We start from the raw sequence: 18,364 nt of genomic DNA on the forward strand, positions 1-18,364 counted from the left end.
TAGGATTCAGTAACTTGTATATTATTCTAGGGCTTCGTATATTATTCTAAGACTCAGTAACTCATATAACATTCTAGGACTCTGTAACTTATATATTCTTCTAGGATTTCATATAGTATTCTAGGACTCAGTAACTCCAATATTATTCTACGACTTTGTATATTACCCTAAATGTCACGATCAGGTGTCGGGATTGAAGATCAGTTGATATAGCAGTTGCAGGAAAACCACTGAAGAGCAGGATAGGTGCACAGGCAGTCTCTCTGGCATATGGCACAGGCTCACCTGAGGTGCGGATTCTAAGTAGTAGCCGGTGTTCACCAGAGCTCCTGATGGTGGAGATGGATTTAGCTGCATGCTAGTACCAGGTCGCATTACTTAGGTTTACCCTACCAGGGTGTGAGCAAGCTTGATTCCAGTAGCGGATGAGCAGATAAGGATTAAACAGCAGCTTGGTCAGTAAACAAGCCAAAAGGTCGGTAACAAGTAGTTGCAGGTTGGGATTAGGCAGTAGAGTTGTCAAGGAACAAGCCAAGGGTCAATCAGTTCTAGGACTCCTTAACTCCTATATTATTCAGGGACTTTGTATATTATTCTAGGACTCAGTAACTCGTATATTATTCTAGGATTCAGTAACTCTTATATTATTGTAGGACATTGAATATTATTCTAAAACTCAGTAACTCATATATTATTCTTGGACTTCGTATATTATTATAGGACTCGGTAACTTCTATATTATTCTAGAACATTGCATATTATTCTAGGACTTCATATATTATTCTAGGACTCAGTAACTTGTATATAATTCTAAGACAGTTTTTTTTTCTAGGACTTCGTATATTATTCTAGGAGTCAGCAACTCCTATATTATACTCGGACTCAGTAACGTGTACATTATTCTAGGACTTTGTATTTAATTCAAAGACTAAGTAACTTGGATATTATTCCTGGACTCAGTAAATCGTACATTTTTTCTAGGACACAGTAATTCTTATATTATTACAGGACTTTGTATACTATTCTAAGACTCAATAACAAGTATATTAGTCTAGGACTCAGTAGCTCATATATTATTCTGGGACTTTGCATATTATTCTAGAACTCAGTAAATCGTATATTATTCTAGGACTTTGTATATTATTCTAGGACTCAGTAACTTGTATATTATTCTAGGACTTTGTATTTTATTCTAGGACTCAGTATCTTGTATATTATTCTAGGACTTTGTATATTATTCTAGGACTCAGTAACTTCTATATTATTGTAGGACGCAGTAACGTCTACATTATTCTAAGACTCAGTAACTCGTATATTATTCTAGGGCTTCGTATATTATTATAGGACTTTGTATATTGGTCTAGGACTCAGTAACTTCTATATTATTCTATCACTTTGTATTTTATTCTGGGACTCAGTATCTTGTATATTATTCTAGGATTCAGTAACTTGTATATTATTCTAGGGCTTCGTATATTATTCTAAGACTCAGTAACTCATATAACATTCTAGGACTCTGTAACTTATATATTCTTCTAGGACTTCATATAGTATTCTAGGACTCAGTAACTCCAATATTATTCTACGACTTTGTATATTACCCTAGCTGTCACGATCAGGTGTCGGGCTTGAAGATCAATTGATATAGCAGTTGCAGGAAAACCACCGAACAGCAGGATAGGTGCACAGGCAGTCTCTCTGGCAGATGACACAGGCTCACCTGAGGTGCGGATTCTAAGTAGTAGCCGGTGTTCACCAGAGCTCCTGATGGTGGAGATGGATTTAGCTGCATGCTAGTACCAGGTCGCATTACTTAGGTTTACCCTACCAGGGTGTGAGCAAGCTTGATTCCAGTAGCGGATGAGCAGATAAGGATTAAACAGCAGCTTGGTCAGTAAACAAGCCAAAAGGTCGGTAACGAGTAGTTGCAGGTTGGGATTAGGCAGTAGAGTTGTCAAGGAACAAGCCAAGGGTCAATCAGTTCTAGGACTCCTTAACTCCTATATTATTCAGGGACTTTGTATATTATTCTAGGACTCAGTAACTCGTATATTATTCTAGGATTCAGTAACTCTTATATTATTGTAGGACATTGAATATTATTCTAAAACTCAGTAACTCATATATTATTCTTGGACTTCGTATATTATTATAGGACTCGGTAACTTCTATATTATTCTAGAACATTGCATATTATTCTAGGACTTCATATATTATTCTAGGACTCAGTAACTTGTATATAATTCTAAGACAATTTTTTTTTCTAGGACTTCGTATATTATTCTAGGAGTCAGCAACTCCTATATTATACTCGGACTCAGTAACGTGTACATTATTCTAGGACTTTGTATTTAATTCAAAGACTAAGTAACTCGGATATTATTCCTGGACTCAGTAAATCGTACATTTTTTCTAGGACACAGTAATTCTTATATCATTACAGGACTTTGTATATTATTCTAAGACTCAATAACAAGTATATTAGTCTAGGACTCAGTAGCTCATATATTATTCTGGGACTTTGCATATTATTCTAGAACTCAGTAAATCGTATATTATTCTAGGACTTTGTATATTATTCTAGGACTCAGTAACTTGTATATTATTCTAGGACTTTGTATTTTATTCTAGGACTCAGTATCTTGTATATTATTCTAGGACTTTGTATATTATTCTAGGACTCAGTAACTTCTATATTATTGTAGGACGCAGTAACGTCTACATTATTCTAAGACTCAGTAACTCGTATATTATTCTAGGGCTTCGTATATTATTATAGGACTTTGTATATTGGTCTAGGACTCAGTAACTTCTATATTATTCTATCACTTTGTATTTTATTCTGGGACTCAGTATCTTGTATATTATTCTAGGATTCAGTAACTTGTATATTATTCTAGGGCTTCGTATATTATTCTAAGACTCAGTAACTCATATAACATTCTAGGACTCTGTAACTTATATATTCTTCTAGGACTTCATATAGTATTCTAGGACTCAGTAACTCCAATATTATTCTACGACTTTGTATATTACCCTAGCTGTCACGATCAGGTGTCGGGCTTGAAGATCAATTGATATAGCAGTTGCAGGAAAACCACTGAACAGCAGGATAGGTGCACAGGCAGTCTCTCTGGCAGATGACACAGGCTCACCTGAGGTGCGGATTCTAAGTAGTAGCCGGTGTTCACCAGAGCCCCTGATGGTGGAGATGGATTTAGCTGCATGCTAGTACCAGGTCGCATTACTTAGGTTTACCCTACCAGGGTGTGAGCAAGCTTGATTCCAGTAGCGGATGAGCAGATAAGGATTAAACAGCAGCTTGGTCAGTAAACAAGCCAAAAGGTCGGTAACGAGTAGTTGGAGGTTGGGATTAGGCAGTAGAGTTGTCAAGGAACAAGCCAAGGGTCAATCAGTTCTAGGACTCCTTAACTCCTATATTATTCAGGGACTTTGTATATTATTCTAGGACTCAGTAACTCGTATATTATTCTAGGATTACGTAACTCTTATATTATTGTAGGAAATTGAATATTATTCTAAAACTCAGTAACTCATATATTATTCTTGGACTTCGTATATTATTATAGGACTCGGTAACTTCTATATTATTCTAGAACATTGCATATTATTCTAGGACTTCATATATTATTCTAGGACTCAGTAACTTGTATATAATTCTAAGACAGTTTTTTTTTTCTAGGACTTCGTATATTATTCTAGGAGTCAGCAACTCCTATATTATACTCGGACTCAGTAACGTGTACATTATTCTAGGACTTTGTATTTAATTCAAAGACTAAGTAACTCGGATATTATTCCTGGACTCAGTAAATCGTACATTTTTTCTAGGACACAGTAATTCTTATATTATTACAGGACTTTGTATAATATTCTAAGACTCAATAACAAGTATATTAGTCTAGGACTCAGTAGCTCATATATTATTCTGGGACTTTTCATATTATTCTAGAACTCAGTAAATCGTATATTATTCTAGGACTTTGTATATTATTCTAGGACTCAGTAACTTGTATATTATTCTAGGACTTTGTATTTTATTCTAGGACTCAGTATCTTGTATATTATTCTAGGATTCAGTAACTTGTATATTATTCTAGGGCTTCGTATATTATTCTAAGACTCAGTAACTCATATAACATTCTAGGACTCTGTAACTTATATATTCTTCTAGGATTTCATATAGTATTCTAGGACTCAGTAACTCCAATATTATTCTACGACTTTGTATATTACCCTAAATGTCACGATCAGGTGTCGGGATTGAAGATCAGTTGATATAGCAGTTGCAGGAAAACCACTGAAGAGCAGGATAGGTGCACAGGCAGTCTCTCTGGCATATGGCACAGGCTCACCTGAGGTGCGGATTCTAAGTAGTAGCCGGTGTTCACCAGAGCTCCTGATGGTGGAGATGGATTTAGCTGCATGCTAGTACCAGGTCGCATTACTTAGGTTTACCCTACCAGGGTGTGAGCAAGCTTGATTCCAGTAGCGGATGAGCAGATAAGGATTAAACAGCAGCTTGGTCAGTAAACAAGCCAAAAGGTCGGTAACAAGTAGTTGCAGGTTGGGATTAGGCAGTAGAGTTGTCAAGGAACAAGCCAAGGGTCAATCAGTTCTAGGACTCCTTAACTCCTATATTATTCAGGGACTTTGTATATTATTCTAGGACTCAGTAACTCGTATATTATTCTAGGATTCAGTAACTCTTATATTATTGTAGGACATTGAATATTATTCTAAAACTCAGTAACTCATATATTATTCTTGGACTTCGTATATTATTATAGGACTCGGTAACTTCTATATTATTCTAGAACATTGCATATTATTCTAGGACTTCATATATTATTCTAGGACTCAGTAACTTGTATATAATTCTAAGACAGTTTTTTTTTCTAGGACTTCGTATATTATTCTAGGAGTCAGCAACTCCTATATTATACTCGGACTCAGTAACGTGTACATTATTCTAGGACTTTGTATTTAATTCAAAGACTAAGTAACTTGGATATTATTCCTGGACTCAGTAAATCGTACATTTTTTCTAGGACACAGTAATTCTTATATTATTACAGGACTTTGTATACTATTCTAAGACTCAATAACAAGTATATTAGTCTAGGACTCAGTAGCTCATATATTATTCTGGGACTTTGCATATTATTCTAGAACTCAGTAAATCGTATATTATTCTAGGACTTTGTATATTATTCTAGGACTCAGTAACTTGTATATTATTCTAGGACTTTGTATTTTATTCTAGGACTCAGTATCTTGTATATTATTCTAGGACTTTGTATATTATTCTAGGACTCAGTAACTTCTATATTATTGTAGGACGCAGTAACGTCTACATTATTCTAAGACTCAGTAACTCGTATATTATTCTAGGGCTTCGTATATTATTATAGGACTTTGTATATTGGTCTAGGACTCAGTAACTTCTATATTATTCTATCACTTTGTATTTTATTCTGGGACTCAGTATCTTGTATATTATTCTAGGATTCAGTAACTTGTATATTATTCTAGGGCTTCGTATATTATTCTAAGACTCAGTAACTCATATAACATTCTAGGACTCTGTAACTTATATATTCTTCTAGGACTTCATATAGTATTCTAGGACTCAGTAACTCCAATATTATTCTACGACTTTGTATATTACCCTAGCTGTCACGATCAGGTGTCGGGCTTGAAGATCAATTGATATAGCAGTTGCAGGAAAACCACCGAACAGCAGGATAGGTGCACAGGCAGTCTCTCTGGCAGATGACACAGGCTCACCTGAGGTGCGGATTCTAAGTAGTAGCCGGTGTTCACCAGAGCTCCTGATGGTGGAGATGGATTTAGCTGCATGCTAGTACCAGGTCGCATTACTTAGGTTTACCCTACCAGGGTGTGAGCAAGCTTGATTCCAGTAGCGGATGAGCAGATAAGGATTAAACAGCAGCTTGGTCAGTAAACAAGCCAAAAGGTCGGTAACGAGTAGTTGCAGGTTGGGATTAGGCAGTAGAGTTGTCAAGGAACAAGCCAAGGGTCAATCAGTTCTAGGACTCCTTAACTCCTATATTATTCAGGGACTTTGTATATTATTCTAGGACTCAGTAACTCGTATATTATTCTAGGATTCAGTAACTCTTATATTATTGTAGGACATTGAATATTATTCTAAAACTCAGTAACTCATATATTATTCTTGGACTTCGTATATTATTATAGGACTCGGTAACTTCTATATTATTCTAGAACATTGCATATTATTCTAGGACTTCATATATTATTCTAGGACTCAGTAACTTGTATATAATTCTAAGACAATTTTTTTTTCTAGGACTTCGTATATTATTCTAGGAGTCAGCAACTCCTATATTATACTCGGACTCAGTAACGTGTACATTATTCTAGGACTTTGTATTTAATTCAAAGACTAAGTAACTCGGATATTATTCCTGGACTCAGTAAATCGTACATTTTTTCTAGGACACAGTAATTCTTATATCATTACAGGACTTTGTATATTATTCTAAGACTCAATAACAAGTATATTAGTCTAGGACTCAGTAGCTCATATATTATTCTGGGACTTTGCATATTATTCTAGAACTCAGTAAATCGTATATTATTCTAGGACTTTGTATATTATTCTAGGACTCAGTAACTTGTATATTATTCTAGGACTTTGTATTTTATTCTAGGACTCAGTATCTTGTATATTATTCTAGGACTTTGTATATTATTCTAGGACTCAGTAACTTCTATATTATTGTAGGACGCAGTAACGTCTACATTATTCTAAGACTCAGTAACTCGTATATTATTCTAGGGCTTCGTATATTATTATAGGACTTTGTATATTGGTCTAGGACTCAGTAACTTCTATATTATTCTATCACTTTGTATTTTATTCTGGGACTCAGTATCTTGTATATTATTCTAGGATTCAGTAACTTGTATATTATTCTAGGGCTTCGTATATTATTCTAAGACTCAGTAACTCATATAACATTCTAGGACTCTGTAACTTATATATTCTTCTAGGACTTCATATAGTATTCTAGGACTCAGTAACTCCAATATTATTCTACGACTTTGTATATTACCCTAGCTGTCACGATCAGGTGTCGGGCTTGAAGATCAATTGATATAGCAGTTGCAGGAAAACCACCGAACAGCAGGATAGGTGCACAGGCAGTCTCTCTGGCAGATGACACAGGCTCACCTGAGGTGCGGATTCTAAGTAGTAGCCGGTGTTCACCAGAGCTCCTGATGGTGGAGATGGATTTAGCTGCATGCTAGTACCAGGTCGCATTACTTAGGTTTACCCTACCAGGGTGTGAGCAAGCTTGATTCCAGTAGCGGATGAGCAGATAAGGATTAAACAGCAGCTTGGTCAGTAAACAAGCCAAAAGGTCGGTAACGAGTAGTTGCAGGTTGGGATTAGGCAGTAGAGTTGTCAAGGAACAAGCCAAGGGTCAATCAGTTCTAGGACTCCTTAACTCCTATATTATTCAGGGACTTTGTATATTATTCTAGGACTCAGTAACTCGTATATTATTCTAGGATTCAGTAACTCTTATATTATTGTAGGACATTGAATATTATTCTAAAACTCAGTAACTCATATATTATTCTTGGACTTCGTATATTATTATAGGACTCGGTAACTTCTATATTATTCTAGAACATTGCATATTATTCTAGGACTTCATATATTATTCTAGGACTCAGTAACTTGTATATAATTCTAAGACAATTTTTTTTTCTAGGACTTCGTATATTATTCTAGGAGTCAGCAACTCCTATATTATACTCGGACTCAGTAACGTGTACATTATTCTAGGACTTTGTATTTAATTCAAAGACTAAGTAACTCGGATATTATTCCTGGACTCAGTAAATCGTACATTTTTTCTAGGACACAGTAATTCTTATATCATTACAGGACTTTGTATATTATTCTAAGACTCAATAACAAGTATATTAGCCTAGGACTCAGTAGCTCATATATTATTCTGGGACATTGCATATTATTCTAGAACTCAGTAAATCGTATATTATTCTAGGACTTTGTATATTATTCTAGGACTCAGTAACTTCTATATTATTATAGGACTTTGTATTTTATTCTAGGACTCAGTATCTTGTATATTATTCTAGGACTCAGTAACTTCTATATTATTGTAGGACGCAGTAACGTCTACATTATTCTAAGACTCAGTAACTCGTATATTATTCTAGGGCTTCGTATATTATTATAGGACTTTGTATATTGGTCTAGGACTCAGTAACTTCTATATTATTCTATCACTTTGTATTTTATTCTGGGACTCAGTATCTTGTATATTATTCTAGGATTCAGTAACTTGTATATTATTCTAGGGCTTCGTATATTATTCTAAGACTCAGTAACTCATATAACATTCTAGGACTCTGTAACTTATATATTCTTCTAGGACTTCATATAGTATTCTAGGACTCAGTAACTCCAATATTATTCTACGACTTTGTATATTACCCTAGCTGTCACGATCAGGTGTCGGGCTTGAAGATCAATTGATATAGCAGTTGCAGGAAAACCACCGAACAGCAGGATAGGTGCACAGGCAGTCTCTCTGGCAGATGACACAGGCTCACCTGAGGTGCGGATTCTAAGTAGTAGCCGGTGTTCACCAGAGCTCCTGATGGTGGCGATGGATTTAGCTGCATGCTAGTACCAGGTCGTATTACTCAGGTTTACCCTACCAGGGTGTGAGCAAGCTTGATTCCAGTAGCGGATGAGCAGATAAGGATTAAACAGCAGCTTGGTCAGTAAACAAGCCAAAAGGTCGGTAACGAGTAGTTTCAGGTGGGGATTAGGCAGTAGAGTTGTCAAGGAACAAGCCAAGGGTCAATCAGTTCTAGGACTCCTTAACTCCTATATTATTCTGGGACTTTGTATATTATTCTAGGACTCAGTAACTCGTATATTATTCTAGGATTCAGTAACTCTTATATTATTGTAGGACTTTGTATATTATTCTAAAACTCATTAACTCATATATTATTCTTGGACTTCGTATATTATTATAGGACTCGGTAACTTCTATATTATTCTAGAACATTGCATATTATTCTAGGACTTCATATATTATTCTAGGACTCAGTAACTTGTATATTATTCTAGGACAGTTTTCTTTTCTAGGACTTCGTATATTATTCTAGGAGTCAGTAACTCCTATATTATACTCGGACTCAGTAACGTGTACATTATTCTAGGACTTTGTATTTAATTCAAAGACTAAGTAACTCGGATATTATTCCTGGACTCAGTAAATCGTACATTTTTTCCAGGACACAGTAATTCTTATATTATTACAGGACTTGTTTATATTATTCTAAGACTCAATAACAAGTATATTAGTCTAGGACTCAGTAACTCATATATTATTCTGGGACTTTGCATATTATTCTAGAACTCAGTAAATCATATATTATTCTAGGACTTTGTATATTATTCTAGGACTCAGTAACTTGTATATTATTCTAGGACTTTGTATTTTATTCTAGGACTCAGTATCTTGTATATTATTCTAGGATTCAGTAACTTGTATATTATTCTAGGGCTTCGTATATTATTCTAAGACTCAGTAACTCATATAACATTCTAGGACTCTGTAACTTATATATTCTTCTAGGATTTCATATAGTATTCTAGGACTCAGTAACTCCAATATTATTCTACGACTTTGTATATTACCCTAAATGTCACGATCAGGTGTCGGGATTGAAGATCAGTTGATATAGCAGTTGCAGGAAAACCACTGAAGAGCAGGATAGGTGCACAGGCAGTCTCTCTGGCAGATGACACAGGCTCACCTGAGGTGCGGATTCTAAGTAGTAGCCGGTGTTCACCAGAGCTCCTGATGGTGGAGATGGATTTAGCTGCATGCTAGTACCAGGTCGCATTACTTAGGTTTACCCTACCAGGGTGTGAGCAAGCTTGATTCCAGTAGCGGATGAGCAGATAAGGATTAAACAGCAGCTTGGTCAGTAAACAAGCCAAAAGGTCGGTAACGAGTAGTTGGAGGTTGGGATTAGGCAGTAGAGTTGTCAAGGAACAAGCCACGGGTCAATCAGTTCTAGGACTCCTTAACTCCTATATTATTCAGGGACTTTGTATATTATTCTAAGACTCAGTAACTCGTATATTATTCTAGGATTCAGTAACTCTTATATTATTGTAGGACATTGAATATTATTCTAAAACTCAGTAACTCATATATTATTCTTGGACTTCGTATATTATTATAGGACTCGGTAACTTCTATATTATTCTAGAACATTGCATATTATTCTAGGACTTCATATATTATTCTAGGACTCAGTAACTTGTATATAATTCTAAGGCCGCGTACACACGCGCGGACTGTTTGCCCAACCTTGTTCGTCAAACAGTTTGGGCAAACAGTCCGCTCAAAATTTGCATGAGCGGACTTGCCCACACACGAGCGGACTGTTTGACGAACAAGGTTGGGCAAACAGTTCGCTCAACTTTTGAAATGAACGGACTCGCCCACGTAAGGAGGAGGCAAATCCGCCCATTTCGAGCGCGTGTACAGGTAGGCGGGGCCCGCGAAGGAGACGTCGCGGGCTCCGCCGCCTGGAATGGGCTTAAATGGGAACCCCAACGCCGAAAAAAATCGGCGTGGGGGTTCCCCCCAAGTCCACACCAGACCCTTGTCCGAGCACGCTACCCGGCCGGCCAGGAAAGGGGGGCGAGCGAGCGCGCCCCCCCTCCTGAGCCGTACCAGGCCGCGTGCCCTCAACATGGGGGGGTGCCTTGGGGAAGGGGGGGCCGCCCGGCCCCCCCACCCCAAAGCACCTTGTCCCCATGTTGATGAGGACAAGGGCCTCTTCCCGACAACCCTGGCCGTTGGTTGTCGGGGTCTGCGGGCGGGGGGCTTATCGGAATCCGGGAGCCCCCTTTAAGAAGGGGGCCCCCGGATACCGGCCCCCCACCCTATGTGAATGAGTATGGGGTACAATGTACCCCTACCCATTCACCTGTGAAATAAAGTACAAAAAAAAACACAACACATGGAAAAAGTATTTTATTGCACAGCTCCGGGGGTCTTCCGTCTTCGGGGGTCTTCTCGCCGGACTCCTCCGCTATCTGTGTGTAGCTCTTTTACTAGCGGAGGAGTCCGGCTTTCTTCCTCCCCGCCGCCGGCCTCTTCTCCCGACTTCGGGGGTCTTGTCCCCCTCTTCGGTTCTTCTGCAGGGCCACCGCGCCTTCTTGTAGCTCTTTTGCAGGCGGTGGCCCGGTCTTCTGTCGCCGCTGCCTTCCGTTCTTCTGTCGCCGCCTTCGGTTCTTCTGCCGCGCCACCGCGCCTTCTTGTAGCTCTTTTACAGGCGGTGGCCCGGTCTTCTGTCGCCGCTGTCGTCGCCGCCGCCGCCGCCTTCCGTTCTTGTTCTTCTTGTTCTTCTTCTTGTTCTTCTCCTGGAGATGTTGACTCGACGATCTCTCCGGCCGGAATCTCTCTTCTCCCGACTTCGGGGGTCTTGTCCCCCTCTTCGGTTCTTCTGCCGGGCCACCGCGCCTGGTCCGGTGGCCCGGTCTTCTGTCGCCGTCTTCCGTCGCCGCCTTCGGTTCTTCTGCCGGGCCACCGCGCCTTCTTGTAGCTCTTTTACAGGCGGTGGCCCGGTCTTCTGTCGCCGCTGTCGTCGCCGCCGCCGCCGCCTTCCGTTCTTGTTCTTCTTGTTCTTCTTCTTGTTCTTCTCCTGGAGATGTTGACTCGACGATCTCTCCGGCCGGAATGCCAGAGCCGCGCTGTGCGGTCACTTATATAGTGACAATGGGGCGGTGTCACATGGTATATGTCACATGGGTTGGTCACATGGTGACCCCGCCCCCTTACGATGTCATAGTCCCCATGTGACATCAACCCATGTGACCAACCCATGTGACATATACCATGTGACACCGCCCCATTGTCACTATATAAGTGGCAGCGGAGCGTGTCCCTGGCATTCCGGCCGGAGAGATCGTCGAGTCAACATCTCCAGGAGAAGAAGAAGAAGAACAAGAACGGAAGGCGGCGGCGGCGGCGGCGGCGGCGGCGGCGACGGCGACAGAAGACCGGGCCACCGCCTGTAAAAGAGCTACAAGAAGGCGCGGTGGCCCGGCAGAAGAACCGAAGGCGGCGACAGAAGAACGGAAGACGGCGACAGAAGACCGGGCCACCGGACCAGGCGCGGTGGCCCGGCAGAAGAACCGAAGAGGGGGACAAGACCCCCGAAGTCGGGAGAAGAGGCCGGCGGCGGGGAGGAAGAAAGCCGGACTCCTCCGCTAGTAAAAGAGCTACACACAGATAGCGGAGGAGTCCGGCGAGAAGACCCCCGAAGACGGAAGACCCCCGGAGCTGTGCAATAAAATATTTTTTCCCTGTGTTGTGTTTTTTTTTGTACTTTATTTCACAGGTGAATGGGTAGGGGTACATTGTACCCCATACTCATTCACATAGGGTGGGGGGCCGGTATCCGGGGGCCCCCTTCTTAAAGGGGGCTCCCGGATTCCGATAAGCCCCTCGCCCGCAGACCCCGACAACCAACGGCCAGGGTTGTCGGGAAGAGGCCCTTGTCCTCATCAACATGGGGACAAGGTGCTTTGGGGTGGGGGGGCCGCGCGGCCCCCCCTTCCCCAAGGCACCCCCCCATGTTGAGGGCACGCGGCCTGGTACGGCTCAGGAGGGGGGGCGCGCTCGCTCGCCCCCCTTTCCTGGCCGGCCGGGTAGCGTGCTCGGACAAGGGTCTGGTGTGGACTTTGGGGGAACCCCCACGCCGATTTTTTTCGGCGTTGGGGTTCCCCTTTAAGCCCATTCCAGGCGGCGGAGCCCGCGACGTCTCCCTCGCGGGCCCCGCCTACCTGTACACGCGCTCGAAATGGGCGGACTTTCCGAGCGGGAACAGTCCGCTCATTTCGAAAGTACAGCGGACAGGCCCACACACGGGCGGACTGTTCGCTCAAACACAGTTTCAGCGGACAGTTTTTCGGAATTTCCGAAAGACTTTGTCCGTCCAACTGTCCGCTGAAACTGTCCGCTGAAAGCCCACACACGAGCGGACTGTCCGCCCAAACACTGTTCAGCGGACAAGGTTGGGCGAACAGTCCGCCCGTGTGTACGCGGCCTAAGACAGTTTTTTTTTTCTAGGACTTCGTATATTATTCTAGGAGTCAGCAACTCCTATATTATACTCGGACTCAGTAACGTGTACATTATTCTAGGACTTTGTATTTAATTCAAAGACTAAGTAACTCGGATATTATTCCTGGACTCAGTAAATCGTACATTTTTTCTAGGACACAGTAATTCTTATATTATTACAGGACTTTGTATATTATTCTAAGACTCAATAACAAGTATATTAGTCTAGGACTCAGTAGCTCATATATTATTCTGGGACTTTGCATATTATTCTAGAACTCAGTAAATCGTATATTATTCTAGGACTTTGTATATTATTCTAGGACTCAGTAACTTGTATATTATTCTAGGACTTTGTATTTTATTCTAGGACTCAGTATCTTGTATATTATTCTAGGATTCAGTAACTTGTATATTATTCTAGGGCTTCGTATATTATTCTAAGACTCAGTAACTCATATAACATTCTAGGACTCTGTAACTTATATATTCTTCTAGGATTTCATATAGTATTCTAGGACTCAGTAACTCCAATATTATTCTACGACTTTGTATATTACCCTAAATGTCACGATCAGGTGTCGGGATTGAAGATCAGTTGATATAGCAGTTGCAGGAAAACCACTGAAGAGCAGGATAGGTGCACAGGCAGTCTCTCTGGCAGATGACACAGGCTCACCTGAGGTGCGGATTCTAAGTAGTAGCCGGTGTTCACCAGAGCTCCTGATGGTGGAGATGGATTTAGCTGCATGCTAGTACCAGGTCGCATTACTTAGGTTTACCCTACCAGGGTGTGAGCAAGCTTGATTCCAGTAGCGGATGAGCAGATAAGGATTAAACAGCAGCTTGGTCAGTAAACAAGCCAAAAGGTCGGTAACGAGTAGTTGCAGGTTGGGATTAGGCAGTAGAGTTGTCAAGGAACAAGCCAAGGGTCAATCAGTTCTAGGACTCCTTAACTCCTATATTATTCAGGGACTTTGTATATTATTCTAGGACTCAGTAACTCGTATATTATTCTAGGATTCAGTAACTCTTATATTATTGTAGGACATTGAATATTATTCTAAAACTCAGTAACTCATATATTATTCTTGGACTTTGTATATTATTATAGGACTCGGTAACTTCTATATTATTCTTGAACATTGCATATTATTCTAGGACTTCATATATTATTCTAGGACTCAGTAACTTGTATATAATTCTAAGGCCGCGTACACACGGGCGGACTGTTCGCCCAACCTTGTCCGCTGAACAGTGTTTGGGCGGACAGTCCGCTCGTGTGTGGGCTTTCAGCGGACAGTTTCAGCGGACAGTTGGACGGACAAAGTCTTTCGGAAATTCCGAAAAACTGTCCGCTGAAACTGTGTTTGAGCGAACAGTCCGCCCGTGTGTGGGCCTGTCCGCTGTACTTTCGAAATGAGCGGACTGTTCCCGCTCGGAAAGTCCGCCCATTTCGAGCGCGTGTACAGGTAGGCGGGGCCCGCGAAGGAGACGTCGCGGGCTCCGCCGCCTGGAATGGGCTTAAAGGGGAACCCCAACGCCGAAAAAAATCGGCGTGGGGGTTCCCCCAAAGTCCACACCAGACCCTTGTCCGAGCACGCTACCCGGCCGGCCAGGAAAGGGGGGCGAGCGAGCGCGCCCCCCCTCCTGAGCCGTACCAGGCCGCGTGCCCTCAACATGGGGGGGTGCCTTGGGGAAGGGGGGGCCGCGCGGCCCCCCCACCCCAAAGCACCTTGTCCCCATGTTGATGAGGACAAGGGCCTCTTCCCGACAACCCTGGCCGTTGGTTGTCGGGGTCTGCGGGCGAGGGGCTTATCGGAATCCGGGAGCCCCCTTTAAGAAGGGGGCCCCCGGATACCGGCCCCCCACCCTATGTGAATGAGTATGGGGTACAATGTACCCCTACCCATTCACCTGTGAAATAAAGTACAAAAAAAAACACAACACAGGGAAAAAATATTTTATTGCACAGCTCCGGGGGTCTTCCGTCTTCGGGGGTCTTCTCGCCGGACTCCTCCGCTATCTGTGTGTAGCTCTTTTACTAGCGGAGGAGTCCGGCTTTCTTCCTCCCCGCCGCCGGCCTCTTCTCCCGACTTCGGGGGTCTTGTCCCCCTCTTCGGTTCTTCTGCCGGGCCACCGCGCCTTCTTGTAGCTCTTTTGCAGGCGGTGGCCCGGTCTTCTGTCGCCGCTGCCTTCCGTTCTTCTGTCGCCGCCTTCGGTTCTTCTGCCGGGCCACCGCGCCTTCTTGTAGCTCTTTTACAGGCGGTGGCCCGGTCTTCTGTCGTCGTCGCCGCCGCCGCCGCCTTCCGTTCTTGTTCTTCTTCTTGTTCTTCTTCTTCTTCTTCTCCTGGAGATGTTGACTCGACGAGCTCTCCGGCCGGAATGCCAGAGCCGCGCTGTGCGGTCACTTATATAGTGACAATGGGGCGGTGTCACATGGTATATGTCACATGGGTTGGTCACATGGTGACCCCGCCCCCTTACGATGTCATAGTCCCCATGTGACATCAACCCATGTGACCAACCCATGTGACATATACCATGTGACACCGCCCCATTGTCACTATATAAGTGACCGCACAGCGCGGCTCTGGCATTCCGGCCGGAGAGCTCGTCGAGTCAACATCTCCAGGAGAAGAAGAAGAAGAAGAACAAGAAGAAGAACAAGAACGGAAGGCGGCGGCGGCGGCGACGACGACAGAAGACCGGGCCACCGCCTGTAAAAGAGCTACAAGAAGGCGCGGTGGCCCGGCAGAAGAACCGAAGGCGGCGACAGAAGAACGGAAGGCAGCGGCGACAGAAGACCGGGCCACCGCCTGCAAAAGAGCTACAAGAAGGCGCGGTGGCCCTGCAGAAGAACCGAAGAGGGGGACAAGACCCCCGAAGTCGGGAGAAGAGGCCGGCGGCGGGGAGGAAGAAAGCCGGACTCCTCCGCTAGTAAAAGAGCTACACACAGATAGCGGAGGAGTCCGGCGAGAAGACCCCCGAAGACGGAAGACCCCCGGAGCTGTGCAATAAAATATTTTTTCCGTGTTGTGTTTTTTTTTGTACTTTATTTCACAGGTGAATGGGTAGGGGTACATTGTACCCCATACTCATTCACATAGGGTGGGGGGCCGGTATCCGGGGGCCCCCTTCTTAAAGGGGGCTCCCGGATTCCGATAAGCCCCCCGCCCGCAGACCCCGACAACCAACGGCCAGGGTTGTCGGGAAGAGGCCCTTGTCCTCATCAACATGGGGACAAGGTGCTTTGGGGTGGGGGGGCCGCGCGGCCCCCCCTTCCCCAAGGCACCCCCCCATGTTGAGGGCACGCAGCCTGGTACGGCTCAGGAGGGGGGGCGCGCTCGCTCGCCCCCCTTTCCTGGCCGGCCGGGTAGCGTGCTCGGACAAGGGTCTGGTGTGGACTTTGGGGGAACCCCCACGCCGATTTTTTTCGGCGTTGGGGTTCCCCTTTAAGCCCATTCCAGGCGGCGGAGCCCGCGACGTCTCCCTCGCGGGCCCCGCCTACCTGTACACGCGCTCGAAATGGGCGGATTTGCCTCCTCCTTACGTGGGCGAGTCCGTTCATTTCAAAAGTTGAGCGAACTGTTTGCCCAACCTTGTTCGTCAAACAGTCCGCTCGTGTGTGGGCAAGTCCGCTCATGCAAATTTTGAGCGGACTGTTTGCCGAAACTGTTTGACGAACAAGGTTGGGCAAACAGTCCGCGCGTGTGTACGCGGCCTAAGACAGTTTTTTTTTCTAGGACTTCGTATATTATTCTAGGAGTCAGCAACTCCTATATTATACTCGGACTCAGTAACGTGTACATTATTCTAGGACTTTGTATTTAATTCAAAGACTAAGTAACTCGGATATTATTCCTGGACTCAGTAAATCGTACATTTTTTCTAGGACACAGTAATTCTTATATCATTACAGGACTTTGTATATTATTCTAAGACTCAATAACAAGTATATTAGTCTAGGACTCAGTAGCTCATATATTATTCTGGGACTTTGCATATTATTCTAGAACTCAGTAAATCGTATATTATTCTAGGACTTTGTATATTATTCTAGGACTCAGTAACTTGTATATTATTCTAGGACTTTGTATTTTATTCTAGGACTCAGTATCTTGTATATTATTCTAGGACTTTGTATATTATTCTAGGACTCAGTAACTTCTATATTATTGTAGGACGCAGTAACGTCTACATTATTCTAAGACTCAGTAACTCGTATATTATTCTAGGGCTTCGTATATTATTATAGGACTTTGTATATTGGTCTAGGACTCAGTAACTTCTATATTATTCTATCACTTTGTATTTTATTCTGGGACTCAGTATCTTGTATATTATTCTAGGATTCAGTAACTTGTATATTATTCTAGGGCTTCGTATATTATTCTAAGACTCAGTAACTCATATAACATTCTAGGACTCTGTAACTTATATATTCTTCTAGGACTTCATATAGTATTCTAGGACTCAGTAACTCCAATATTATTCTACGACTTTGTATATTACCCTAGCTGTCACGATCAGGTATCGGGCTTGAAGATCAATTGATATAGCAGTTGCAGGAAAACCACTGAACAGCAGGATAGGTGCACAGGCAGTCTCTCTGGCAGATGACACAGGCTCACCTGAGGTGCGGATTCTAAGTAGTAGCTGGTGTTCACCAGAGCTCCTGATGGTGGAGATGGATTTAGCTGCATGCTAGTACCAGGTCGCATTACTTAGGTTTACCCTACCAGGGTGTGAGCAAGCTTGATTCCAGTAGCGGATGAGCAGATAAGGATTAAACAGCAGCTTGGTCAGTAAACAAGCCAAAAGGTCGGTAACGAGTAGTTGCAGGTTGGGATTAGGCAGTAGAGTTGTCAAGGAACAAGCCAAGGGTCAATCAGTTCTAGGACTCCTTAACTCCTATATTATTCAGGGACTTTGTATATTATTCTAGGACTCAGTAACTCGTATATTATTCTAGGATTCAGTAACTCTTATATTATTGTAGGACATTGAATATTATTCTAAAACTCAGTAACTCATATATTATTCTTGGACTTCGTATATTATTATAGGACTCGGTAACTTCTATATTATTCTAGAACATTGCATATTATTCTAGGACTTCATATATTATTCTAGGACTCAGTAACTTGTAT

This window comes from Lithobates pipiens, unplaced genomic scaffold (genome assembly GCF_037356315.1).
Source record: "Lithobates pipiens isolate NorthernLeopardFrog02 unplaced genomic scaffold, aLitPip1_a1.2 Scaffold_68, whole genome shotgun sequence".
NCBI lineage: Eukaryota > Metazoa > Chordata > Amphibia > Anura > Ranidae > Lithobates > Lithobates pipiens.